This window comes from Tamandua tetradactyla, chromosome 25, assembly GCF_023851605.1.
Source record: "Tamandua tetradactyla isolate mTamTet1 chromosome 25, mTamTet1.pri, whole genome shotgun sequence".
NCBI classification, from domain to species: domain Eukaryota; kingdom Metazoa; phylum Chordata; class Mammalia; order Pilosa; family Myrmecophagidae; genus Tamandua; species Tamandua tetradactyla.
Window position 1 is genome coordinate 39,254,979 of NC_135351.1, and position 26,733 is coordinate 39,281,711.

Genomic DNA, 26,733 nt, shown 5'->3' on the forward strand with positions numbered 1-26,733 from the left:
ACTATTTCAAAAGCCACTACTGCAGCTAATACAAATATGACCTTTCCTTGCTTGAAAGTGATGTGTCTCACGAGACCTCCCTTTACACCAAAATAGGCTCTCCATATAGCAAAGGTAATTCCAGATGGATTCTCAGAGGTGCCGTTCTGGTTATAGGGAATTCTGTGTAATTCCTGTCCTAGAAATGTTTTCATTGGTTCCAAACTTGTATCTACTTGTATGATGAAAAGTCTGTGATTGTATGCGCCTTCGTTATTATGCAAAGAGAAAACTTGGTTCATGATTAACCTTCTTGCTGACCAAATATAGTTTATCCTTCAGATCTACTTGTCCCCTTCGTTCCGAACGTCATTCTAAGCCTGTGGATTGAAAGCCACGAAAATGCTAGAACATGGGAGAAGGTGTGGAAACTTGAGTGGGGAAAGGACCTCTGCCAGTCTACCAGTGGGTTCCGAGCCTGACTGAACATTTACTTGTTGCAGACGTGTGAGGCAGACATTTCATTGTATTTGGAGGCTTAGAGTCTTGTGGTTTCTTGTCAACAAAATTCCTCAGCAATTGTAAAGAATTACAGGTCTTATTGTAGTGGCAAGAAAAAACTGAGCTAACCAGTAATTGATAAGAATTGAGTTTAACGGAAGAAAGTGCTTATTTTTAGTGGTTTGCATTTCTTTAAATCTTACTTAAAATGCTTTGACTTAAATTTGGCAGCATTAGACTGCTGATGATGTCGGCTATTTCTCTAGCAAGTAGTTAAATTATGGAAGAAGCAGAGGGCATGTCTTTAGCTTTTGTTCTTTTCCTGCTTCAGCTCTTCTCACCTGGGGTAAACCTTACCTAATGAACTTGGGACATCTTTGAAGACAGTGAAGTATTGTACTGATGTTACTGTTTGAAGTAATAATATTTTTTAGGACATATTCTCCTAATGGCAGCTTTTAGGATTGCGGTAATTACTACTCTATATAAGTTCGATTTTTGCATTGCTAATCCTCAGAGACAGCAAAAATAAAATGCACAGTGCTGTGTCTGATGGATGCAACAGGACAGCGCTCGCTGCATCTATCGGAGTTGAAATGGAATTGGATTTGGAGTTGGCTGAAGCACGCCATTGCCTGGTGATGAGGCACTGTGCCAAGCGGTTCTGGTACACTCGAGAAATTTAGATCATATCTTATAAGCATGTTTAATACTGTCTCATTCCATTCCTAATGGATCCTAAAAGTGAAAAAGTCATAGTAGTAACAATGACAGAACCTGGAGGGGCTGGGGTTTAGGGCAAGGCCTACGCTTTTCACTGCACTCATGGTAAATGTGCCTTAGGTTGCGTTGGCTTTCCTTGTGGACTCATTTTAGAGATAAAGATACCAAGGCCCATAATAATAATTATATTTATACCAAGGCCCAAATCTAATAATTCAGATGGTTAGTGGCTAACTGGGGATTAAGGCTGGGTTCCGTCTCCTTTCCCTCAGATTGGGGTTAAGGCAAATGCTCAGTTGACCATGGCTGAGAGGTGGACTATCCATGAGCTTTCTTTAATTTTCCCGTCTGCTTTCTGTTCTGTCTGCATAAAGGGCACTTTTATTTAACATATTAATTATCCTCAGATTTAGGCATTAGTTGCCTGAAAAGATCTTTAGATTTTTGTCAATAGATCTTTGTTACTTGAGAAACTGTTTTTAACATACACTTTGTGTGGATCCTGTACTTTGCTTTTTGTTGCCCTCATTTTGTGTTTTACTGACTTCTGCTGACGTTGCATCCTTTTTTCACTTTCCGATGCTAAGGGCCTGGATGACTGACAGTACTGGCTGTGAAAAGAACACATCAGTTAGCAGCGCGTACACATTGGGAGTGTGGTTTGGGGTGCGGGGGGGAGCTTACAGAAACATGGAGAAGGAGAAGTTTGCGGACCCTTTGAGGTGTGTTCACCCGGACGTCGGTGGGTGGGTGGGGTCCTCTCAGGAAGGACTTGGGGCACCCAGGATGGGGCTGTCCCTCCCTGGGGAGAGTGAGCCCCAGAAAAGCCCCAGCCGATTGGAGCCGTGACGGATACCACTCTGTGCCCATGGGAAGAGCTAAAATGAGGATGGCTGACAGTGCCAAGTGCTGGCAGAGATGTGCAGTAAGTAGCACTCACACTGCTGGTGAGAAATGGTTTGGCAGTGTCTTAAAAAGTTAAACATATGCCCAGCCTGTGTCCCAGCCATTCTGTGTATTCACTGAAGAGAAATGAAAGCTTCCATCTGCACAAAGACTTGTTCATGAATGGCTTTAGCAGCTTTGTATTTAATGGCCCTAACTTGGAGACAACCCCCATGTCCATTAGTGGGAGAATAGATGACCAGAATGTGGGATGTCCATGTGGTGGAATGCTGAGGAATAGAAAGGATCAGACTTGATACATCAATATAGCAGCGTGGGTGAATCTCAGACTAAGGGGCCAGAGAAGAGAGTACATACTGTATGACTCTATTTATGTAAACCTCAAGAAAATGCAAAGGAATCTATAGTGATAGCAGGTCAGTTGCGGGGGGAGGGGAAGGGGTGGGAAAAAATGGTGACAGGGCAGAGGGAAACTTTTTGGGTGACAAATATGTTCATAGTCTCGATTGTGCTTTCACAGATCTATGCATTTGTCAAAAAGTATTAAATCGTACACTTTAAACGTGTGGTTTATCGTGTGTCAACTATGCCTGCATAAAGCAGCAAAAAACATACCCCTCCCCCCCAAAAAGATAACTCACTGTAAACATTGCACTTACATTTAACTTGGAAATACACATTCATTTGGAAGATTAATTTTTGTGTGTTTTAATATATGACTTATAAGTCCACTAGTTGCCTTTCCTGGAAAATCTCCATTTTTGATGGAAATTTTTGATTGTTTATTTGGTACAAAATTTATATTTTGACTAGTGCATTTCCAAATATAACTTAAATGGACAGGTTAATTGAACACCATAAGTACATGGAACCTGGAATAGGACATGAGATTTTGTAGGTTTGTCCAGTGTGATGCTGCAAAGTGTAGTCACAGGAGCTCAGAAGGGTCATTATTTTTTCAGAGGCTGGCCATCTCAGTTGCCTTGAACATTTTCATTTTTGTACCAAATAAACATTTTTTGCTTTAGTCTCACAAAGAAGTTGTAGTTTTAAAATATGAATGACCGTCTGTTTTCACACCCTGCAATATTGACATTCCTTCGGTCTTCCTCGTGCAAAAACATTTTTTAATTTGTATATTTAATCACTATCATTGTACACTCTAGGCATTCCTAGATTATTATACCATCTCAGTTAAAGCTGGACTTCTTAACAGCCCTGTTCAATGTAGTTTCCTCTGTGAGCAGCTAATCATCCACTTTTCTCAGTTTTAATCAACCAATTATTACCAGCTTTCTTACTGAGCTGATAATCCCTTATAAACCTTCATCGGACTAAGTCCAAGGTGATTGTTCTTTGTTGAAAGGTTCTGAGGGATCACAACACTAACAGATTATTCTAAATATAAGAACCAAGTGGAGGCTAGATCCTGGTTTTTACACCTGGGTTATTTGTTCTGATAATTAACATTTCAGGCAGCCTCTGGAGTCACAGATCTTGCAGTTATTATTGATGCCAGCTGAGCACTGTCCACAGATGGCATTGAGGAAAATGTAGTTCTGGAGTCCTCTCTCGGGTCGGGAGTGGGGGCTCAGACCTTTAGAGCTGTTGATCTAACGTCTTCTCTGTGGAGCACCCCCTGCCCGCTACCCCCTCGCTCTTGACCCCCTTTTCCTACACTGCTTTTGAATACCACTGGTCATTGTCTGCCTCCTCTGCCATGCTTGCTGTTTATTGTGTGTTTCTCCCCAACAAACTCTAAGCCCCTTAAGGACATGAATTGTTTTTTTTTGGGGGGGTCGTATCTATTTTATGTCTAGAATAGTGCTTGTCACACAGTAGATACTCAATGAATGAACTGAATATCTTAATTCCATGAATGAATGAATGAGTGGATATGTAGATATGACCGTACAGGGTGATTGTTTTCATTGGTCACTCTGTTAAAACTGCTGCTGTGAAGGGCACCAGTGACCTCCAGGTGTTACAGTGGTCATTTCTCAGTCCTCCTCGAATTTAGATTATTAATAGCTTTAGTACAGCAATTACTTCTTTTTCAGGACGCACATATGCCAGCCTTTCTTCCTCTCACACTGGCTGTCTACTTCTCAATCCCAGTTTTGCTGGTTTTTCTTGTCTTCCGAGCACCTTAATGAGTACTCCCGGCTCAGTCTTTGCGCCCCTCCTCTCTTTGTCCACACTCATACTCTCAGTGCTCTCATCCTGTCTTGTGCCATCCATGTAGTGAGGACTCTAAATTTGCATGTCTAGCCTAGACTTCTCCCCTAAACTTCAGACTAAGATTTCTGTATGAGTGTGGTAACAAACATCCCCACATGTCGGTGGCTTACACTGACAAACTTGTCTGCCCGCAGACCTGTGGCTCAGCTGCAGACTGTGGAGTGGGCTCAAATGTTCTCCTTGCTCCATAGGTGGGTCTTTTCTGCCTGTTCTTTCATTTGAGGACCTCAGGCAGAAGGTGACACCTCTGGTCTGTTCCCTTCTCTTGTAGCTGAGAACAAAACCAAGAGGGTGGATGAGAACCTCTGATGCCTCTAGATAAAGCCAAGTCCCAACTGCTGACGTTCCATTAGCCAACACAAGTCACATGGCCATAATCAAAGTGAGCACTGCATGTGTTCCATTGGCCAGTGTGAGTCCCATGGCATGACCAAAGTCAGTGCTGCTGGCCAGTGTGAGTTACACAGCCATGACCAAAGTCAACACTGTATGTGTTCCATGGGCCATTGTGAGTCACACGGCTATAGCCAAAGTCAGCGCTGCTTACATTCCATTGGTCAATGTGAGTCACATGGCCATGACCATAGTCATCATTTCTGGGGATTAGGAGGTGAGCATCTTTTGGGGGTGATGGTCTGCCCACCTTGTGCCTGCAGGGAGACTGCCGTTACTATTCTTGCAGCTTGGACTGCTTGTCTCCTCAGCTGTTGGCAAGACACACCCTCCTCTAGGTGTTTACTCAGATGTTTGCTTCTCTGTGAGGTCTTTCCTGACCCTTAAAAGTTCAATTCCTACTTGGTTCTCCCTTTGTCCTTTCCTGTTTTATTTTCTCTCAGGCCTTGTGGGCAACTTGCTTACTGCCTGCTGCACCACATACCACATTTAGTGCTGTTGCCCCACTAGAATGGAGGTGCCATGATGACGGGAGTTTTTGTGTTTTTTATTCTGGGCTGTATCCCCAGCATGTAGAACATCTCCTGACACATAGTAGGTACTCAGTAAATATTTGTTGAGTGAACGAATGAACAACTTTAATCTTTTATCAGTTGGAGGAGTGGCACATTGCAATCAGCTAATGAAACCAATCAATCATTAATTGACAAGTAACATTGATAATTGTGTGGGTAAGAGGTGACAGGCTTTACAGGTTCTCTGCAGTCCAGGAAGGTTATGCAGAGGAAACAATTATAAAATCACTGTGTGAGGCAAAAATGTTCTCTTAGAAGACCCATGCCATCTGTTAGAAGTCCACCTCTGCCAGTGTTTCCTTGAGCACTGTTTCAAGAGGGCTACCTAAGATCTATATTGCCCTTTCTTCCTAAAATACCATGCCGTTATTCCAGGAAGAAGTGCAGTAGCCGAAATATGACATCCATTTTCTAGTGCCTGTTGCAGCTCTGGCTGGTGAGTCAGATATTTATGGAAGTCCTGGGTGGAACTACTCACCTGGGTGGTGCGTTTGGGTCTTCTCCCCTTCCTCTTCCTTCCTTCATGGAATGAGAATGGGATGTGAGGAGCTGTGCAGCTGTCTTGGGCCATGAGGGGATTTTAAGAATGGAAGCTGAGAGTGGAAGGTTGGAGACCAGAAAGGTGGAGGAGCCTGGGCCCCTGAGGGCCTTGTAGCCAACAGCCCTGCTGGAGCACCTCCCTGCAGACCCACTGTGCCATTACATAGAGAAACCGCAGGCCAGCCCTGCTGGAGCACCTCCCTGCAGACCCATTGTGCCATTACATAGAGAAACCGCAGGCCAGCCCTGCTGGAGCACCTCCCTGCAGACCCATTGTGCCATTACATAGAGAAACCGCAGGCCAGCCCGCTGGAGCACCTCCCTGCAGACCCACTGCACCATTACATTGAGAAACCGCAGGCCAGCCCTGCTGGAGCACCTCCCTGCAGACCCACTGCACCATTACATCGAGAAACCGCAGGCCAGCCCTGCTGGAGCATCTCCCTGCAGACCCACTGCACCATTACATAGAGAAACCGCAGGCCAGCCTGCTGGAGCACCTCCCTGCAGACCCACTGCGCCACTACATAGAGGAACCGCAGGCCAGCCCGCTGGAGCACCTCCCTGCAGACCCACTGCGCCACTACATAGAGGAACCGCAGGCCAGCCCTGCTGGAGCACCTCCCTGCAGACCCACTGCACCATTACATCGAGAAACCGCAGGCCAGCCCTGCTGGAGCACCTCCCTGCAGACCCACTGCACCATTACATAGAGGAACCGCAGGCCAGCCCCCAGGTGGGGGATCTAGCAAGGGAAACATTATTGGGAAACATGAAAAAAATTGGAAGACAGAATGTAAGCCAAATGAAGAGGACAGTGATGGGAGGGTGCACTTTCTATGTCCCTAACTAACCCAGTGCCCGCTTACATTCTCTAGACCCACCAGAAACTCAGCCCCCTTCCCCAGCTCCAGCTCCTGCTTCACTCCAGCAGCACCAGTCCCTTCGGACCACTGGAGGGACCCCGGGCCCAGGGGAGCTAAGGGCTCCCTACTTGGGTGCCAAGTGCTTCACTGCTTTCCTCACCCCTGTGCACACCTCCAGCTTCCCTGAACCTCCTTTCAGTCACACCTTCTAGAAGATGCCATCTGCTCCATGCTGGGAGCTCCGACTGATAGGGCTCCAGGAAGCTAAATTTAACCCTGACCCACACAGCCTACAGGAGCTGTGTTTGGAAAGTACCTATATCTAGACCCCAGATTCACACTCAGCTCAGCAAAATAATCACTTTGTGAGTATGGCCTTTGCTTTCATTTTTCTCTGCCAGCTAAGCTGTTTTATTTGACTTTTCATTCTAATCCTCCTGTTCTGGTTCTTTCAGTTCTTTTTCCAAACACCCGAGCCCTAGGCTTATGACTACCCCCATTTCTTTTTCCTTTCCTTTTGAAATGCTTCTTATAGAAGAGGTACATATATAATACAAACCCTAAAAAGAGAAGCCCAACATGCCCCTACCCTTCCCAAGTCCACCAGTTTTGTCATTTTGCTACATTTGCTTTATCATTCTGTTTATACATTTGTCTACTTATCTATCATCCATCAGTCTATCATCCATTTTTGAGCATTTCTGAACCTGTATGGGTCATGTTCTGTAAACAGTACCACCATGTATATTTCCTAAGAATGAGGATCTTCACTTATGTAACCACCTAAAGTGCAGTTATCAAGTTCAAGAAATGTAAAATTGGTATAAAGCTTACATTCTGTCTTCCAATTTTTTCATGTTTCCCAATAATGTCCCTTTGAGCCTTTTCTTCTCCCTTGCTAGATCCCATCCAATACCATGTATTCCATTTAATTACCATTGTCTTTAGTTACCCCTCCCCCTTTCTCCTATATACAACATGGACGTTTCCATCTCAGCCACTCAGTTATACCATGCAGTGGGATTAGTCACATTCACAATATTGCAGTACTTTTGCCTCCTTCCATTACTAAAATTTCCCATCTCCAAAACAGAAACCCTGTGCCCCTGGTGTGTTAATTTCCCCTTCCTCCTGCCCTTTGCCCCTGAAACCCCATTGTGTTTGCCCCAAGGCCAGATGTCCCCAGGCCGCCTGCAGCCAGTGTCCGCCCAGCGCTCCTTTGAAGGCCGTCTCTGGCTCCGGAACACCCCTCTGGCGTGGCCAAGCCTCACTCAGAGTCACAGTTTCCCCAGCCTCCCTGCCCTCTTCCCTTCCCTTGGGCACCCAGCTGCTCGCTCCCTCTCCGTCCCCACAGGCCTGCTCCCTGAGAACCTCCTGGTGGCGCAACCCTGTGTGGCTCAGCACCTGTGAGCCAGGAGCAGGCCCCACGAGTGGGTGCAGGCCCGCTTAGCTGAGGCCATGGCTGCTGGGCCCTGGAGGGTTTGGAGTGGACAAGACAGGGTGGGCTTGGCGCCTGAGGACACAGTGCCGTGCTGCGTGGAGGGCTGGTGGGTGTGAGATGGGTGGATGGCAGGGGGCCAGGCAGGCAGGGTGTCTGGGGGGGAAGTAAAAGGGGTGGGGGGATGGAGGGCTAGAGGTCAGCAGGGCCTGGTGAGAGCTTGGGAGGGAAGAGGGATAACTATCAGGTTCCAAGTTCTCTTTCGTTGTATTAACAAGGATGGTGTCACCATCCAGCCCTGACCTCCTGGGCTAGTGCTCCCAAAGCCCATGCCTTGCATGGACGCAAACTCCACCCTGAGGCCCCTCAGTCTTTCCCTGCCTTGGTGCCTACCTGTGGCCTGGGCAGAGTGAGCATGCCACACCTCTGCAGGGACCCTTGCTTCCATTCATGCCTTGTCTACATTCATGCCTTGTCTACAGAGCTGGGGACCCCCTGCCACACACACACCATGGAGAGGCGACAAAGCTGGCCGTATCTCGCGGGTTGGCAGAGACCCAGTAGCCCGGAACCTTCCATTCCATGGGAATAGGGCTGTGATCTAGAAGCCACTGGAGCTGCACTGTCCAGTATGGCAGCCCTTGGCCCGGTACGGCCAAGTGAAATAAAAATTAGGTAAGCAAGAAGAAAACCCCTGGTCCTTCAACGGTGCCCACCACATTGTGAGCGCCCGGTAGCCGGCTGTGGTCATGGCTGCCATGTGGGCCGGCACAGGCTTGTAGGACCCCGGACCTGGCGTGGGGCGAGGCCATGCGGGCAGCCGGCCAGGATGTAGGGTGTCAGTCATGCCCCAGCCAGGATGGCCTATGTCAGCATCCCTGCCTGTGGGTGCAGGGCAGCCGAGTGGGCAGGTATGGGGGCTTGAGGGTTGGGGTGGTGGGGTGGTGATCCCAGGCTGGAAGGGGCCGGAGGCGTGGGCCGTGGGCTCGCAGCAGGGGCGGCCGTGCCCAGAGCTAGGCTCCGAGGCCAGCCTGAGTGGGGGGAGGTGGGGGGATCGGCTTCTTGACAGCCCAGGATCCAGCTGGCAGGGGTTAGACGAGGCAGGAGGCAAGGAGGCTGCGCAGCCCTTGCAATTCTGGAGGCAGCCGCTGGTGTTCAAACCCTCACTGCCTCCTCCTTGTGGGAGAAGGCAGCCTCTTGGCCTCAGTTTACCCTCCTGTAGAGCAGGATAATCAGAGCCTCTTCCCCACGGGGCTGCTGGGAGGAGGGAGCAGTATAGTAGCAAAGTGGGACATTTGACAAATGTTAGCTATTGCCATCCCCAGCCCAGGGGGGCTCCAAGCACCTGTGGATGACTTCTTGGCGGTGATTGTAGAGAGCGGAGCAAGAGCTCAGGCCCAGCCTTAGCCGTTTTGTGCCCCTCCGAGAGGCCCAGAGCAGCTCTAAGGCTTGTCCTCAGATTCTGCAAAGACAGAGCAGATAAGCCAGCGAGGACGAGGGCTGCGGAGGCCTCAGAACTTTGCTGGAGGCTCTGCCTTGCCCAGGCGGGGGCGTCCGTCCCCCCAGCAGCGCACCTGCAGCCGCCGCCCGCCTCCGTGTGCTGTCCGCACCCAGAGCCCTTTTCGTAGAAGGCTGGGGCTCAGGAAATGAGGCTCACAGGAAGAGTCTGAGGGTCAGCAGCTGGTCTGGGTGGAATCACGTTCACAAAACCCCTTTGCCCAGAAGCTTGCGAAGCAAAGAGGACAGCATGAGTGGGAAACAGGATGAGTGAGTATTTATCAGTGAGAATGAGAGTTAAGGTGAATACTTCAGTACTGCCCACCTGGACGGCATCCGAAAGTAAAATCACCATAAATGACCAGAAACTTTAGCTGTATCAGCATATACGTCATCCTGCCTCACAGCAAATTGTCACAGTAGAAATGTGGTTGTTAGTGATTCCTCGTTCCTGTGTGACCCCTCCTTGCCCTTTTCCAGGCTCTGCATTGGCCTGGGCCTTCCTGGAGGAAGGGTCCCACCTGCACGGCCAATGAGGGTGTGCTCGGATGGAGAAGGCACCCCTGAGAGACCCAGGTCTCCTGGGTGGGGCAGGAGCGGTCCCTGCAGGGTGCTGTGCCTCTGCTGACGGGTCCCTGGGGCAGGAGCGGTCCCTGCAGGGTGCTGTGCCTCTGCTGACGGGGTCCCTGGGGCAGGAGCGGTCCCTGCAGGGTGCTGTGCCTCTACTGATGGGGTCCCTGGGGCAGGAGCGGTCCCTGCAGGGTGCTGTGCCTCTGCTGACGGGTCCCTGGGGCAGGAGCGGTCCCTGCAGGGTGCTGTGCCTCTGCTGACAGGTCCTGACTAGGCAGCTTGGTTACTCACTGACTTAGGTGTGCATGTGTGCATTGAATCCATGTTTTCTGATGTCCGTAGACATCCAAACATTTAAAAATATGTCTTGTTGATCACTGTTTTGTTGATCACTGTCAGAAATGTGCTCTTTGCCCTGTTGAGGAGTGTGTGAAAGGACCTGGCACTTTGAGGTCTGTCCTGGTGAAAGTTTCCAGGAGGCCGGCCAAGCCCATGCTCCCAGCAATAGCAACAGGAATTCCGAGAACAGAATTCTGAATGATCAAAAGAGACATTGAAGACATCACCTTGGTGGCAGTAAGGAGAGGCCACGGAAAAAAGGAAACTCTAGATCCCCCACGTTTCATAACTTGACCCATGCTTCCCAACTCGGGGCTGAGTCCTGGAGTGTGGTAGGTTGACTGAGGAGCAGGGAAAGGCTTTTCATCCTTCTGTGGTTTGTCTCGTGTGGGTCATCCCCAGTCGCGCCCTGAGCGCCTCCCCAGGCTCTGGCCCCGGGCAGTCCTCTTACACGTGTTCTGGGCTCAGCCCTGTGCCTGCTGGCTGTGCTCGAGTGGGATGCAGGCTGCTGCCGGTCTGTTATTTGCATCTCTTGTTCCGAGCAGAATGGACTTCCTTGCGGCATTTGCAGCACCTTGGCGGGGGACACTCAGGAGTGCTGTCACAAGCCAAGCCCTGTGGAAGGGACTAAGCCGGGTTTCAGGCTGGGCTCCTGGCAGGGGCCTGGGCTGCTGGCCGTGCATTCCAGGCTCTACTGGAGGCAGTGCCAGTGTCCACAAGGGCCTTTGGGAGCCGGACCCCCAGTTGGCAATGAGCAGGCTGGAGTTGGGGGTTTGCCTCTCTGCAGACACTGGGGGAGCAGCCAGGAGATTGAGGCTGGTCATTGTGTGCCAGGACAATCTCTGCAAGGTGCCAGCCCCTCTGGAGACCAAGGCAAAGAAAACCCAGGCAAGCCCCAACCTGGGACAGAACTGCATTTGCCGGGTCCATGTGCTGGCTTCTGGTCCAGCCCCATTTCTCCCCTCGTCTTCCTTTGTCTTGTTGCTGACCCTTAGACAGTGCCTGCACTTTGGGTCTAGAGGATGTGGTCTCTGTGATTTCCAGGCATTTCCTGGCAGCTGAGTCTCAGCTAATGATGTGCCCTCCTGGCTGTGTAATTTTAAAGTAACAGGTGGGGAACACCGAGCTGTGGAGATTTGTTTTCTGCCAGTGTTTTGGTTTACGGGTAAATCGCTGCCATGAATTCCTGTGCATCTCCAAGAGAGACAGTAGCCTTCTCTTTTTAAAATACGAGTGGGTGCAGAACAGCTCCAGGAGAGGTGGTGCTGCTAGCCGATGGGTTCAGCATGTCTGACAGGTGCCGGGTGTGGATACTTCACCACTGCTTCCTGGGGGGCCTTGTTACTTTATCCTGGCACACTTCTCTGCTGGACCAGCGGTGCCCTCAGATGCCCTCCCAAGAGTGAGACTCGTGGGCAGCTATGGGGTTTGGTACATGAAAGAAATCTATTTGCCTGGTTTCAACTCTGATTGACCTTTAATGTGATCTAGTCTAAGAAAAATATTAAAGGTCAACATCTCAGCTAAAACAACAAAACACATCACCCATAGTTGGTTCCTTATTATTTATTTATTTTTGCTTGGGCAGGCAGCGGGAATTGAACCCGGGTCTCTGGCATGGTAGGCGAGAACTCTGCCTGCTGAGCCATGGCCCGCCCGGTTGATTCCTTAAAGAAACAACTCCTCCTCATTGGGCAGCATAGCAAGCTGTTAACTTCCCTACTTGAATTTGCTTTTGACATGCTGTGGAGCAAAACTGATATGCCACTTGAATTAATGAAGGAAGCCAATGGGGTACCCAAAAGTTTAGCAGCTAAATAATTACACAAAGTAGGTTCCCAATCCCTATGGCCAGATTGTCATTATAGCAATAAATATATACCAACAAAGAAAAAAGGAAAGAAAATTCAAGTTCATAGGTCCACACCATCTGTGTATTATTTTTTGGAAAGCTAGCAAAGCACTGTGTGAAAGCTTTCTAACAAGGGGGACACCACTGCATGACTGGATTTGTTGTTTTGTTAGCATTTTCATCTACAAACTGAGATAGTAAACATTCCTTACATGGGAAAGCATTTGAGAATCTCAAATCAACTGTTTATGTTAAATCTGTAAGAGGTTTTTCAACTAAATCTCTTCTTTGGTTCCAACAACTCATTATGCATATACAGCTGAGTCAACTTTCAACTAACTGCCTAATCTTGGTAGGAGGAGGTACGCTCAAAGAAACCCTCCATCTCTCAAACGCATTTCGTAGTGTAATTCCTGTGAGAGCTGGTGTTGAAAACCTGGAACTCCTCAACCTTTCAGCACCATTCCTCATACAAAGCAAAGTACCGCGCTGTGCACGTGAGCAGTGAGACGAATGCACCGTCTGAGTTCCCTCACTGGTAAAACGTGCTGGGTGTCTTCTTCTGGGGCAGAGCCCTGGGCACTAGACCCCTCCCGTTTGTGTGTCTAATGACATCTACTCTTGATGTTGGAGCAGGAGTTCTTGAAGCTTTGCTCATAGGTTCTGACAAATTCTTCCAGATTCCAGCATCAGAAATCCTAATAGGTGATGACCCTCAGAAAAGCGTGGATACGATCATGGGTATATTTTGTCCTCCGGGAATAAAAATGGATGCCCACCCATGGTTGGAGTGCTTCCTCAAGTCTTATAATGGCCCAAATGGAACGGAGCAGCAAATTTGCTGTCAGCTTTTTGATATCATGGTTGCAGAAGGTTTTATCTCATACTGCCATTCAAATTAGCATCTGTAAAATATTGCAACTTTAGAACCACATTGCTATTTCCTCTGTGATTATTATAAACATGGGAGATTTAGCTCTCCAATTTTCATTTGAAATGTTGTCCACATTACCATTTTAACCTTTATTTTAAATATTTTTTGGCAGACATGTTATCTTAATGTCTTTCTGCGAATATGTTAAAAATGTCCCTGTTGCTCAGAATATCTAGCCTGATGGCTTCCAGGGATATAATCAAGAGAGATTGAATACATAAGGACTGTGTTTTCATTTACTCTTTGCAGGCCTTTCAGAGAACCTATTTTGGTACTTTGTCCTAAAAGCTGCTTTTCCTGTTGTTTTTTCCATCAATCAATCACTGATTCCTCTGCTGTCCCAAATCCCAGGTTGAAATACATTTTTATATCAGCACTGTGGATGATTTTAGCATGGGAATGGGATTAGAAAATGTCTTTACTTTAAATTTCTTGGCTTTTTCTGAGTGCAAGGTAAATAGTGGCTTGTGCTTTTTGTTTTGTTTTTCTACAGAGGGATCTGTTTAAACAAGTGCTGCTTAAGGAAGTGTTTGCTTAAATGAGCTACAGTGAATTAAGAGAGTGAATACTTTAAGGGAAAGTGGCAGAATTGCTTTTGGATGGTGATATTGACCATTTTAGGAGAAGTCCATCTTCTTCAGGCTTCAATTATGTGCCTTGATTTCTTGTTTCTCTCTACAATATTAGAAGTTATTGCATTCTACCTCAATCTTAGGAAGTGGTCATATTTAACATGCTAGTGATTGAATTAACTGTTAACTCAATATAATCGTCTGCTTTTTACCCGATAAGGTTTTTAAAATTTAAAATCATGAATATTGAGGTTTATACAAATATTTCAGTATGTAGGTGTGTTTCTGTTTACGTATGTTATTTGCTAAAGTGTGAGATATAGATATGCGTATTTCAGTATTACTGAAGAATAAATAAAAGCACAAACACACACAAACAAGAACTCACAGGCATCAGAGTTGTAGGGTATCATTTCATTTTAGAGAACAAAGGAAATATGATGAATCTGCAGCATCTCAGGATGAGGAACCTGATGTGCAAAAGACAAGGTGCAGGGATTGCACTTCTGAGGAGGGCTGAGTCACTTGTGCAGGGTGACCTCCCTCCAAGGACATCCGGAACAGCTGGATGAAGTAAGGAATGCCTGTTCGAAGGCATCAGACAGTGTCCAAGACAGCAGAAATGTGAAGGGCCAGGTCTCGAAGGGAAGGGGAAGCTAGGAAATACGTAAATGTTTACTCTGGCTGCCCCCTGCCCATCAAAGACACTGAGAAATACACAAGCTGGGGCTGACGGGCTGAGAAACCCAGCAGCGCTTTCAGCAGTTTCACAGGTAGGAGGACTCGAACTTGAAGCTTATAGCTAGCCAATGGTTCAACACCTTGGCAGACACCCCAGGTTTTTAGCTGGGGCCCTCAAATGACTACATGCCAGGACATAAACTGGTCCTTATAAACACAGAAGCTCACCTTCAAATAACGTCAATATATGATTAAGGTAATCTGCCCCACCTTAGCTGTCTGCAGGAACCAAAAATAAACACTTTCTTTGAGAAGCTATCACTACCCAGAGTTTTATATTATCTCAAAAAAAAAAAAAATTAACAGAAAATGCCCTGCATTTAAACAAAAATTGTCATGCATGCCTCAAGACAAAATTACTGAAAACCAAGGGGGAAAACCTTAAAAGATTTAGATATTGTAATTATCAGGCCTGGGCTTTAAAAGAACTGTGATTAATGTGTTCAAGACATTAAATAATGAGATAGAGAATTGCATGAGAGACTGAAGACTATTTTAAAAATCCAAAGAGAAATTCTAGAACTGGAAAATGCAACTGAAGTTAGGAACTTGCTAGATTACTTTAACAGTGATTTAGATATAGTTAAATAGAAAGCTCTTAAACTGGAAACTGAGTTGGAAGAAAATATCAAGACAGAAGCCTGGAGAGACATGATGGAAAGGTGGAGGAGAGGAAAGAGATGGGGCAGAACCAACATTTGGCAAGATGATGGTCAATAGTCATTTTCTAAAAGTACCAAAAGACATCAAGGTTCAGGAAGTCCTCTATAAACCCTAACCAGGTGGAATAAAACGTCCCTTTGTATAGCCCAGAAAACTGCTGAAACAAAGACAAAAAAATATTCAGACTATCTAGAGAAAGAAGAACCATCATCTTAAAAAGAGCCAACAAATAAGACATACAGCTGACTTCTTGACAGAAATGTGGGAGCCAGAAAGCAATGGCATCTTCAAATGCTGTAAGAAAAGAAATTCCAACCTAGAATTCTACACACAGCAAAACATTTATATATATTATTTCAAAAATGAAGGTGAAATACAGACATTTTCCATGAAGACAAAACTTGAAGAATTTGTTACCAGCAGATTCACACCCAAGGAAATACTAAAATGAAGTCTGTATGCAGAAGGAAAATGATCTCAGATGGAAGAAGGGAGGTGCAGGAAGAAATGAAGACCAATGAAAAGTATAGATATGGGTACAAATATAACTAAATATTGAATGTATGAAACCATAATAATGTCTTGTGAGGTTTAAAATATATGTAAAATTAAAATGTATGAAAATAATAACAGAAGGTAAAAGGGATTAGATGGAGTTGAAATACTCTAAGTCCTTGCTTTGGTCAGGAAAAAATAATAATATTCATTAGATTTCAGTAGGTCAAGGATGGATGTTGAAATCTCTATAGTAACCACTGAATGAATAATGAGAGGCTGTATAACTGAAAAGCCAACAGAGACATTTCATAAAATGTCTCTTATGTGCATAAGAGAGACCTGTATCTGTTAATATGGTGAATTACATTGATTGGATTGCATTATTGTTTTCAAATACCAAGCCAACTTTGAATTTTTAAAATGAACCCAACTTAATCATGAAGCAGCATCCTTTTTACATTATTCTATTGATGTTCTGTTTAGAATTTTTTCATCTATGTGCATAAGAGAGACTGCCTGCAATTTTCTTTTCTAATAATGCCCTTATCATTATGAATTGGAAAGTGTTCCTTATTTTTCTGTTCTTTAGGAAAGCATGCATAGGATACAATTATGCATAAGAATAATAAAAATAATAAAAATTCATAGTAAAAAAGAAATAAGAAAGAAAACAGGGAAAAGAAACATTACAAGACAAATATAAAAACAGATAAACTGGTAAGTTTAATTTTCTGTACAGTACATATGCCATTATATGTAAGTGAATAAAAACTCCAATTAAAAGACAAAATTTTTAAGACTGAATAAAACAAAACAAAAGCCAACTCTTTTTGCACAGAGCACACATGGAAAATTATAAGAATTTGGGAAAGTTGAAAGTAAAAGGATGGAAAAAGATATACCATGTAAATGTTTACCCAAAGAAAGCACATGTACCTATACTAATATCAGACAAAATAGACTTTAAGGCAGCAAGCATTACTAAAGATAAAAAGAGGTATTTCGTTAACAAAAAAATGTCCATTCCACCATAACACAGTTATAAATATGTATGTAATTGATAGTATAGACGACAGTAATTGATACAACAAAATTAAAAAATACACAATTAATATAGGAGATTTTAATATACCTCTCCTAGTAACTGAGAGACCAAGTGCCCTGCCCCTGCTCCTCCTGCCAAAAAAGCCAAACAGTAAGGATAAAGAGATTTGAACAACCTAATTGACAAATTTGACCTAATCGATAAATATAGAGAATACTGCCTTCAACAACTGCACATGGGATTTTTGTCGAAAGTGAGCATGACCCTGTGCTATGAACATAAACATTTGACACAATTGATATTCAGGGTAGGTTCTCACACTCTGTTGTAATAGACTGTTCTTAGTCCTTTTATTTCCATGTGATGTTTAGAATCAGTTTGTCAGTTTCCCCCCTCCTGTCTCCCCATACAAATTTGCTGGGATTTTCATAGGGATTAGGTTTCATCTATGAGTCACTTTGGGGAGAATTGATATTTTTACAGTATTAAGTTTTCTAATTCATGAATGTGGTAAATATATCTTCTTACCTAGGTCTTCTTTGATTTTTTTTTTCTATGACATTTTAGTTTTCTGGATGTTCTTGCTCATTTTTCATTAGATTTTAATCCTAGATGTTTGGTGTTTTGTGGTACTATTGAAAATGATTTAGTTATTGGGATTTCATAAATTTCATTTTCTAATTGTTAGTTGGTGATATATGGAAACATGATTTTTTTTTATATATTGACCTTGTAGCCAGCAGCCCTAACAAATTCTCTGATTAATTCTAATAAGCTCTCTGTAGATGCTTTTAGATTTTCTAACAACACAGTCATATCATCTACAAGGCAAGACTTTTATTTCTCTCTTTCCATTCATTATTCCTTTTGTCTGTTGTGCTTGTGTATTGCATTGGTAAGGACCCTGGTAGACCTGAAATACATGTGGTCATGGCTGGTTTCTCTGCGTGGGTTCTGATTTCAGGGGAAAGCTTACAGTGTTTCACTGTTAAGTATGACAGTTGTGGTAGGACTTTTGTTTGTACTTTCCATCAGATTAAGGGCACTGTGATTGTTTATATGAATAGCTGTGGATTTTATCAAATGCCTTTTCTGTATCTATTGAGACCTGTATCTGTTAATATGGTGGATTACATTGATTGGATTACATTATCATTTTCAAATACTAAGCCAACTTTGAATTTTTAAAATAAACCCAACTTAACCATGACGCAGCATCCTTTTTACATTATTCTGTTGGGTTTGCTGATGTTCTGTTTAGAATTTTTTCATCTATGTGCATAAGAGAGACTGCCTGCAATTTTCTTTTCTTATAATGCCCTTATTATTATGAATTGGAAAGTGTTCCTTATTTTTCTATTCTTTAGGAAAGCATGCATAGGATGTGTCCTTTTTGCCTTCAATGTTTTGAAAAATTCTTCAGTTAAGCTATTCGCCTAGAGTTTTTTTTTCTGAAAGAATTTAAATTATGTTTTAAATTTTCTCTAATACATTTTTCATTTTTTCTTCTGTTGGTTTCTGAATCCTATATTTCTCAAAAGATTAGTCTATTGTACCTAAATTTTAGAATTTATTAGCACAAAACTGTTGTTGTATCTGTAATGTTTTCCACTTTTTCATTCCTGACTGTCACGTATGGCTTTTCCCTATGTTTTTTTATTAGTCTTAATCTGAGGTTTATCAGTTGTATTACATTGTTTAGAGAACCCGTGGCTGGCTTTTTATGTTGTCTATTCAGTGTTCTTTATTGTACATTTGTTTCTATTTCATTAATTTGTGTTACTTTTTAAATGTTTAATTTACTCTTCTTTTTCTACCTGCTTGAGATGTATACTTAGCTCTTTTCTTTCCTTCCTTTCTTCTTTTCTAGTATATGCATTTAGAATGACCTAAGAATGACTTCAGTAGTATTTCTTAGGTTTTGATCTATTTACTGTCATTCAACTCAAAATATTTTCTAATTTTCACTGTGATTTCTTTGACATATGTTTGAAAGTGTATTGATTAATTTCTAAGCATTTAAAATTTTTCTATTTAATTTTACGATAATAGCTTAGTTCCAGTATAGTCTGTAGATTGTAACATGTGACAGATGAATGAATCTCATATGTATAGTTTTGAGCAAAGGAACCCAGACACAAAAGAATACTTTTATTAAGTAAAAAAATAAAATAAAATCCATCTCCGGAACATGGTTCCATCTGGAGAGGAGGGAGGGATTGGGGCTAGAATGGGGGAGCTTCTAACTAAGATGCTGGCTACGTTCAATCTTTGGCCTGGGTGGGGGGGTACATGAAATGATTCATTCTGTAACAGTTTGTCATTTTTGCAATAAAGAGTTTTTAAGATAAGTTGAGAAATTGAAGTGAGAAATGAGACTGTAAAAACATTTGGTATGTTAGTTATTATAATTTTGAACTCTTTGTGCTCCACACTTTGGCTCTTTGAGTCTCTCCCCACATGTGTGGCTCAGCGCTCTTCTCTCTTCGGGTGCACAGGGCAGAAACCCAGGCCTCACCCTCTTAACCAACTGGGGAAACCATTTGCTCTGGAAAGACCAGGTGGTTCGAGGGGCCCCAGGATGGTTGTTTAGTTGTTCCTCTGCCCCCCTCCTCTCGACCTCATGCTGCAGTCAGGGTCTTGCAGGCGGGGTGGCCCGGAAGCCCAGACTCACATCTTCATAGGGAGCAGATCCAGCTGAAAGAGCCAAGGGCTGAGGCTGGGCTGTTGGCGGCAAATTTGTCCATTCACATACAGTGGAGGGAAGACTTTGGGGCCTCAAAATTCTAAGCCTTCCAGAAAACATGAGTAAAAACAGGGTGTTTCACATCAAAGGAACTTCATGTCAGGCCATATAGCCCCTTGCTCCTCTCCCAGCTGGATCGTGGCCTGGGAGACTCTCCTCTTGGGAGATTTTGGAGCTGTCACAGCCTCTACACTGGCCCCTGCATCTCCAGGGCCCTGGGGTTGGCAGCCCCATCCAGGCTGCATAGGCTGAGGGCAGCTTTTCCTCCATGGGGGTGTGGTAGGCAAAAGTGATATGTCCTATTGTGGCTAAATAATTTTTGCTTTTGTACATTAGGAAAAATATGTAATAAATTCTGCCAGGTTGCCCTTCAAATGAACTTCTACAAACAGACTAGAAAAGACAGATGACCCATGTTATGACTTGAACTGGGTTGAACTCCTAATCCCCAACACCGTGGGATGTGACCCTGTTTGGAGATAGGGTTGTTACAGGTGGAATTCGGCAAGTTAGGAGGTGGCCACCTTGGAAGAGGCTGGGTCCTTAGTCCAGTGTAATGGATGTCCTTCTCAGAAGGGGAGAACTGGATACAGCAGACATGGGGGTGGAGAATGCCATGTAGAGGGACAGACACACACAGAGAAGACGCCATGTGATAATGAGGCAGGTGTTGAGTTATGTCACCGGCCAAGGAACCCGAGGGCTGCCACCCCCAGCAGTAGCCAAGAGGGAGGCTTGGGACAGATTCTGCCCTACGGTCTTCATTGGGGCGTGGTCCTGACCCCTTCCTTTGGGACTTCTGGCCTCCAGAACTGTGAGATGCTACGTTTCTGCTGTTTTACCATCCACCTTGTGGTACGCTGCCTCGGCAGCCTTGGGAAACTAAGACAACCTGATGCTGTGCCAACAGCTTACGAGGGTACCTATTTGCCTGCATCTTTGCTAATGCTGGATATTATCAGTATTTAAATTTTTTTGTCAGATGGGCGACTATGATAGCATCTCAGTGTTTTATTTATATTTGCCTGACATGTTTTGGTCATTTGTATTTCATTTTTGATAAAGTGCCCATTTCTATCCTGTGTCCAGTGGGGTCCAGAAGGAAGGGGCATGCAGGGGGAGCGACCCTTTTCTGCAGGGGGAGTGACCCCTTTAGCACCGACAGCAGTGAGGGATCCGTGCGTGCTGCTGATAGGACGCAGGTGTGTTGATGGTTTGACCACTGTTCTGGACCTAATAGTTTGGAACATCTGTTGTGACTCTCTTCTCCATTTGGTTGTGTGTCTTTTATTTATGTTGAGTTGGCTTTTTCACTGTAGATCTTGAACATCATCAGTTAGTATCACGAGGAATCAATTTGTTCTAAAACGTTTTGCTTCTTCAACCAAACTCCCTCCCTCTCTTTGCTTTGGGGATTGCTTTAAACTTTTCCCAGACTGAGTCAGAGGACCTCTTGATCAGTTTTCTAATAGCAGGTGAGGGAGTGGCCAGCTGGTCCAGCTGTGACAGCACAGCTTGTCCATCATGGGCATTTGTAGGAGATGCACAGGGTCAGAGCAACAAATGTCCCCGTGCAGAGGAGTCACGGATCTGCGGTCAGCCGAGCTCACCACCTTCTGACTCACTGATTAAAGGTAGATGGATTGGGCACTATTTCCCTTTGGCTTTTGGTTCAGGGAAACATTTTAAATTTCAAGGGCTTAGTTTCAGCTGGATGATGGCTTAGCAGAGATCAAATCCACTGCAGCTCTGCCTCCACAGGTGCCCCCAGGTGAGAGAGGGACCATGGAAGCAGAAAGACCAGATCCAGGTGAGCCATTTGCTTCCACTTCTGTGTTCCTGCTCCAGCTGTGGCTGGTCCCTGCAAAGAATGGCATGGAAGATTTGCCACCACCTCCCCGCCGTGCTGAGGAGGGCGTGCTGAGTAAGAGTGCAGCTGCCGTCTCACCCACCTGCCTGTTGACTCGGAAGGCAGATGCTTGGCCACAAATCAAGGAGGCCTGGGCTGTGAGCAAAGAGGGATCAGTTTGCAAACAAAATTCTGCAACAAGATGTGATCCCATGTAAAACCAGCTAGTCTCAGAACTAAAATCACGTCTGCAGTGTTCCGGCTTCTCAGCCCAGCACCCGTGTGTAATAAAAACACATAGGCTCATGTCAATTTATTACACATAAATACAGTTGCAGGCAGGTAAAATGTTCACAAAGACCTACGTACACACACCATACTGGCACAAAACTACATGCAGCTACTGATACACATTTATACATAAATGCCTGTATATGCACTCACTGTCAGACTTCTCCAGAGAAACAGAGCCAACAGGTTGTCTGTATATAGAAAGCGATTTATTTTAAGGAATTGGCCCCTCTGATTGTGGGGTCTGGCAAGACCAAAGTCCTCGGGACAGGCCACCAGGTTGGAATCTCAGGCAGGAGTTTCGGTTGCAGTCTTGAGTCCAGAATCCTTAGGGGAGGCTGGCAAGCTGGAAGCTTCAAGTAGGAAGTGTAGTCTTGAGGCAGAAATTCTTTTCCAGGAAACCTTGGTTTTGGCTCTTAAGGCTGTCCGATGATTGGATGAGGCCCAGCCACATCATCAAGGGTCATCTCCTTTATTTAAAGCCAGAGGGCTGCAGGTATTATATTAACCTTGTCTACAAAACATCCTCCCAGCAACATCAAGGTCAGTGTTTGGCAAAAACCTGGACAGTACAGCTGAGCCAGGCTGGTATGTAAAATGAACCATCACACTCACACACGTGTGCGCTCATGTACGTACACATTCACATGCAAATAATCACACATTTCATACAACCTTCATTCTCTGCCAGGAAGCTGGACTTCCCTGCTTGGAGATGTGGCCGTCTTTGATCATAAAGACGTTCCTAAGGCCTCCTCCCATCTCTCAGCCGCTGACATCGTGGCCAAGTGGGGGAGCCCAGGGCCCTCCAGGCCCTTCCCTGGGCCTCGCGTCCCCACCGGCAGTGGGAGAACTTCTCCGGCTGCGGTCCGGATGCAGACTGCCCGGTCGGAGCTGGGCAGAGAACCACAGGCTGGTCCTGAAAGAAATCTTCACTTTAGCTTGTGACTCTGTCCTACCAGGCCTCAGCTCAGGACTTTGCACACAGAAGGCCCTTGGGATTTGTTGAATAAATCCAGGAATTCTTGATTTCCCCCTCATCTTTCCTTCACCTAGTATTTGTTTTGTTTCTGTTTTTGTCTGATTGACTTCTTGCATCCTTCCCCTGCCTGCCTTTGAGAAGTGTGGGCGGCCAGCAAGGGCTTCATGGATCTCACAAGGGCCCCTCCCCGGATCACTGGGCACTCCCTGGGCCAAGCCCCTTACAGCTGAGCCACCGACCCGGTGCTGCCACCTCATCTTTCCAAAGTCTGGCAGCGAGGCGGGCAAGGGGCCAGAGCCGGCTCCTGTGGCGAGTGCTGTCCTCTCCTGCACTCGATCCCCACTAGCCCTGGTGCTTTTACTCTATGGGGGGAGACAATCGGTTCTGTTCTGGACAGCATCTCTAGGTGTCTGGAGTTGGGTTTACATTTGTGGAGCTATGTTAAGCACAGGAGGCACCTTACCCTCGCTGGGCCAGCAGGTGTGCTTGGAAACCCCGGCAGCATGGTGGAGCGCAGACGGGCAGGATGTGCGTGTGCTGTACCCAATGCCCTGCGCTGCACCCAACAGCGTGCGGTGCACCTAAAGTCGTGCGCTGCACCTAATGGCATGTGCTGCACCTAATGTCGTGCACTGTGTGTCTGCAGGACAGGGCGCATGAAAGTATCCACAGCGCGAGCACTCAAACCCAGTAGGACAACAGCTCTCGCTGCCACCTGCCTTCCTCAAAGGTAAGCTAACATAATGTCAATCAAAAAGGACACTTAGATACTCTAAAATATGTCTCCATATAGTGATATGGAGTGATGGAGTAATGGGTAATTTTCTTCTTTTCTCTATTTTCTAAAACTCCGTACTGTAATTTTATTATTATTATTGTAATTTTTTTGTATGCTGTATGGTGGGGCCACGTTTCATTCTTTTTCCATGTGAGTATCCTGTTATTGCAGCATCATTTGTTGATTTTTTTGTTGTTTAATTTTTCCTTTCTTTGTTTTGCTTGTTTGGTTTTGGGTAGTGCATGGCCGGGAATTGAACCTGGGTCTCCCGCATGGCAGGCAAAAATTCTACCACTGAACTACCCTTGCACCCCCCGTCATTTTATTGTTTCGTAGTGAAAAGAATGCATTTATTTTTTTAAAAGAATGAAGTGGGTTTTTTTGTTTGTTTTTTTTTTAAGGAGCAAACAAGAAGGAAAGCAATAAAGCAGTGACACTGAAAGCACGTTTGTCAGAATTCCCCCGGCTGGCGTCGGGGTTGGGGTACAATGAACCCGCTGGCACTTGCTGCCCCTGAGGCCGTGGGCCCTTCCCCAGAGGGCTGGCCCTTTGCACGCCTCTCCCTCTGCTGCTCTCAGTAGACGCAAAGTCTTGTCTTTTTATTTTTCCTTTTCTGTAATACATCAGATTGGAAGCCTTTCATTTTCTCCTCCTTTCCCTCCACTGACTGTCTCTGATATGTTTGTGTCATGTCCTCATGGGACTCTCCGTTCTGAAATTAGGAGTTTTACACGTAGGTGTGTCATGTTTATACATGTGGCAATTGGATGTTATCATACATCACTTTAAACAAGTTAAGCTGAAGTGGGATGGACATGGTGTTGACAGAAGTCTTGAGCTCTTAGATACAGACAGTTTGAGGGAGCTGAGCGTGGTGGCGTCTTAAAGAGCTTTGTCCCTTTTCTTATCTCGGCTAAAGCGAAGCCGCCTCTGGGAGCAAGTTCTGTGGCACGGATCAGTGAATGGGTGGGCTCATTTTGCTAGTTGAGTGTTTCTGTCAAATACCTTATTTAAACTGGAAATGAGTCTTCTTTATGGTTTGTCCTTGTCCAGAAAGAGGATTCCAAGTCTCCTTTGAAAACACAAATGTAAAATCTCATCTACAGGAATGGAATTACATTTAGGTCAGTGTGTGTGTGTGTTTGTCTGTGTGTGTGTGCAAACCACAGCTACTAGCATTTGTCGAGCTTCCAGCAGGGGCACCACCAAGGAGGCCTGACCTCAGGTTCTGAGGGCGCACACAAACAAGGACGAGAGCAATCTTTACTACCCTTTTCCACGTACGTGTGTGTTCCAGCGGCAGGGCTGCTGGTGGGTGTGATGATAATTCTCATTTTCCAGTTCTAGGTACAGAAATGGACATTACCTAAACCTTGTGAAAATTCAGCCCTTCTATCCCACTCGCCTCCTAAGTCCTGTTTGCCGGTTTATGAAGGGAAAACGCTTTAAAGACCAAAATCCTCCTTCTATTCCAGTCTCCCACTGGTGAGTCTTCGTATTTTAAATTACTTTTACTTTTCCGAAGTACTGGTGAGAGGGAAAGGGGCTGAGGAAATTTTCCTGAACTCTTCCTTGTTGGTCTTTTGCAGAGCAGCCTGTTTTGCACATTACTTTTATTATTATCTTTTTAAAACATATATATTCTTAAAATGTGTTTCTACCTATTTCTGTGTAGGATGAAAGGAGCAAAATCCGCGTCCTGTGTGTTTTCTAGCTAAGGGACCGTCTAGTCCAGGTGGCCCCGCGCGAGGAGAAGGCCCTGCTGGCAGCAGCGCCCAGAGGACAGCAGGGCCGCGGCCTCCTCCGGGCGCTCTGGGCATGGTGGACTGGCCTGGGCCCCGCCGGCCCCTCTGTCCCCACCGGCCCTGCTGTCCCCGCCGTCCCCGCCGTCCCCTCCTGGCCCAGGCCCAGCGTCCCTGGCGCCGCAGCGAGAGAGCCCTGCGCACAGAGAATCAGGGAGACCCAGCCCAGGAGAGGCCCCGCTGCAGCCTCCTTCCATCTCCCCCCGCAGGTGCCTGCACACACGCACCACACACACCACAGGTACCACACACACCACACACACCACACGCACCACTACGCACCACACACACCACACACACCACACGCACCACTACACACCACACGCACCACACACAAACCACACACACACCACTACACACTACACACCCCACACACCACACACACCACACACACCACACGCACCACTACACACCACACACACCACACACAACACACACACACCACACACACCACTGCAAACCCCACACACCACACGCACCACACGCACCCCACACAAACCACACACACACACCACTACACACCACACGTACCACACGCACCACACGCACCACACGCACCACACACACCACACACAACACTACACACCACACGTACCACACGCACCACACGCACCACTACACACCACACACACCACACACAACACACACACACCACACACACCACTGCAAACCACACACACCACACGCACCACACGCACCACACACACCACACACACCACACACATACCACACACACACCACTACACACCACAGGCACCACACGCACCACAAACCACACACACACCACTACACACTACACACCCCACACACCACACGCACCACACACACCACACGTACCACACACACCACACACAACACTACACACCACACGTACCACACACAAACCACACACACACCACTACACACTACACACCCCACACACCACACACACCACTACACACCACACACACCACACGCACCACACACACCAAACGCACCACACACACCACTTGTTCTAGTTTGCTAGCTGCCGGAATGCAATATACCAGAAATGGAATGGCTTTTTAAAAGGGGTAATTTAATGAGTTGCTAGTTTACAGTTCTAAGGCCGAGAAAATGTCCCAATTAAAACAAGTCTATAGAAATGTCCGATCAAAGGCATCCAGGTAAAGATACCTTGGTTCAAGAAGGCCGATGAAGTTCAGGGTTTCTCTGTCAAGTCAGAAGGCACATGGCGAACACAGTCACAGTTTCTCTCTCGGCTGGAAGGGCACATGGCAAGCAAGACATCATCTGCTAACTTTCTCTCCTGGCTTCCGGTTTCGTGAAGCTCCCCGGGAGGTGTTTTCCTTCTGCATCTCCAAAGGTCTCTGGCTCGTGGACTCTCTGCTTGGTGGTACTGCAGCATTCTCTGCTCTCTCTGAATCTCTTTC

The 26,733-nt window shown here is 45.9% G+C and overlaps 1 protein-coding gene and 1 long non-coding RNA gene across 2 annotated transcripts in view; one reads left to right on the forward strand and one right to left on the reverse strand.

Annotated features, from left to right (window-relative positions):
• The window catches only part of LOC143668786 (uncharacterized), a 5,976-nt gene extending 1,141 nt beyond the window's left edge, over positions 1-4,835 (reverse strand). The window contains exons 1-2 of the long non-coding RNA XR_013168551.1: positions 4,461-4,835; positions 1,692-1,814 (exon numbers count right to left, since the gene is read on the reverse strand). This is a non-coding gene — a long non-coding RNA (uncharacterized LOC143668786). The remainder of the gene's footprint in view (positions 1-1,691; positions 1,815-4,460) is intronic.
• Positions 1-26,733, forward strand: part of LOC143668785 (uncharacterized) — a 60,406-nt gene continuing 33,673 nt past the window's right edge. The window contains exon 1 of the mRNA XM_077143324.1: positions 1-25,004. The gene's annotated coding sequence lies outside the window, so the exon portion shown is untranslated. The remainder of the gene's footprint in view (positions 25,005-26,733) is intronic.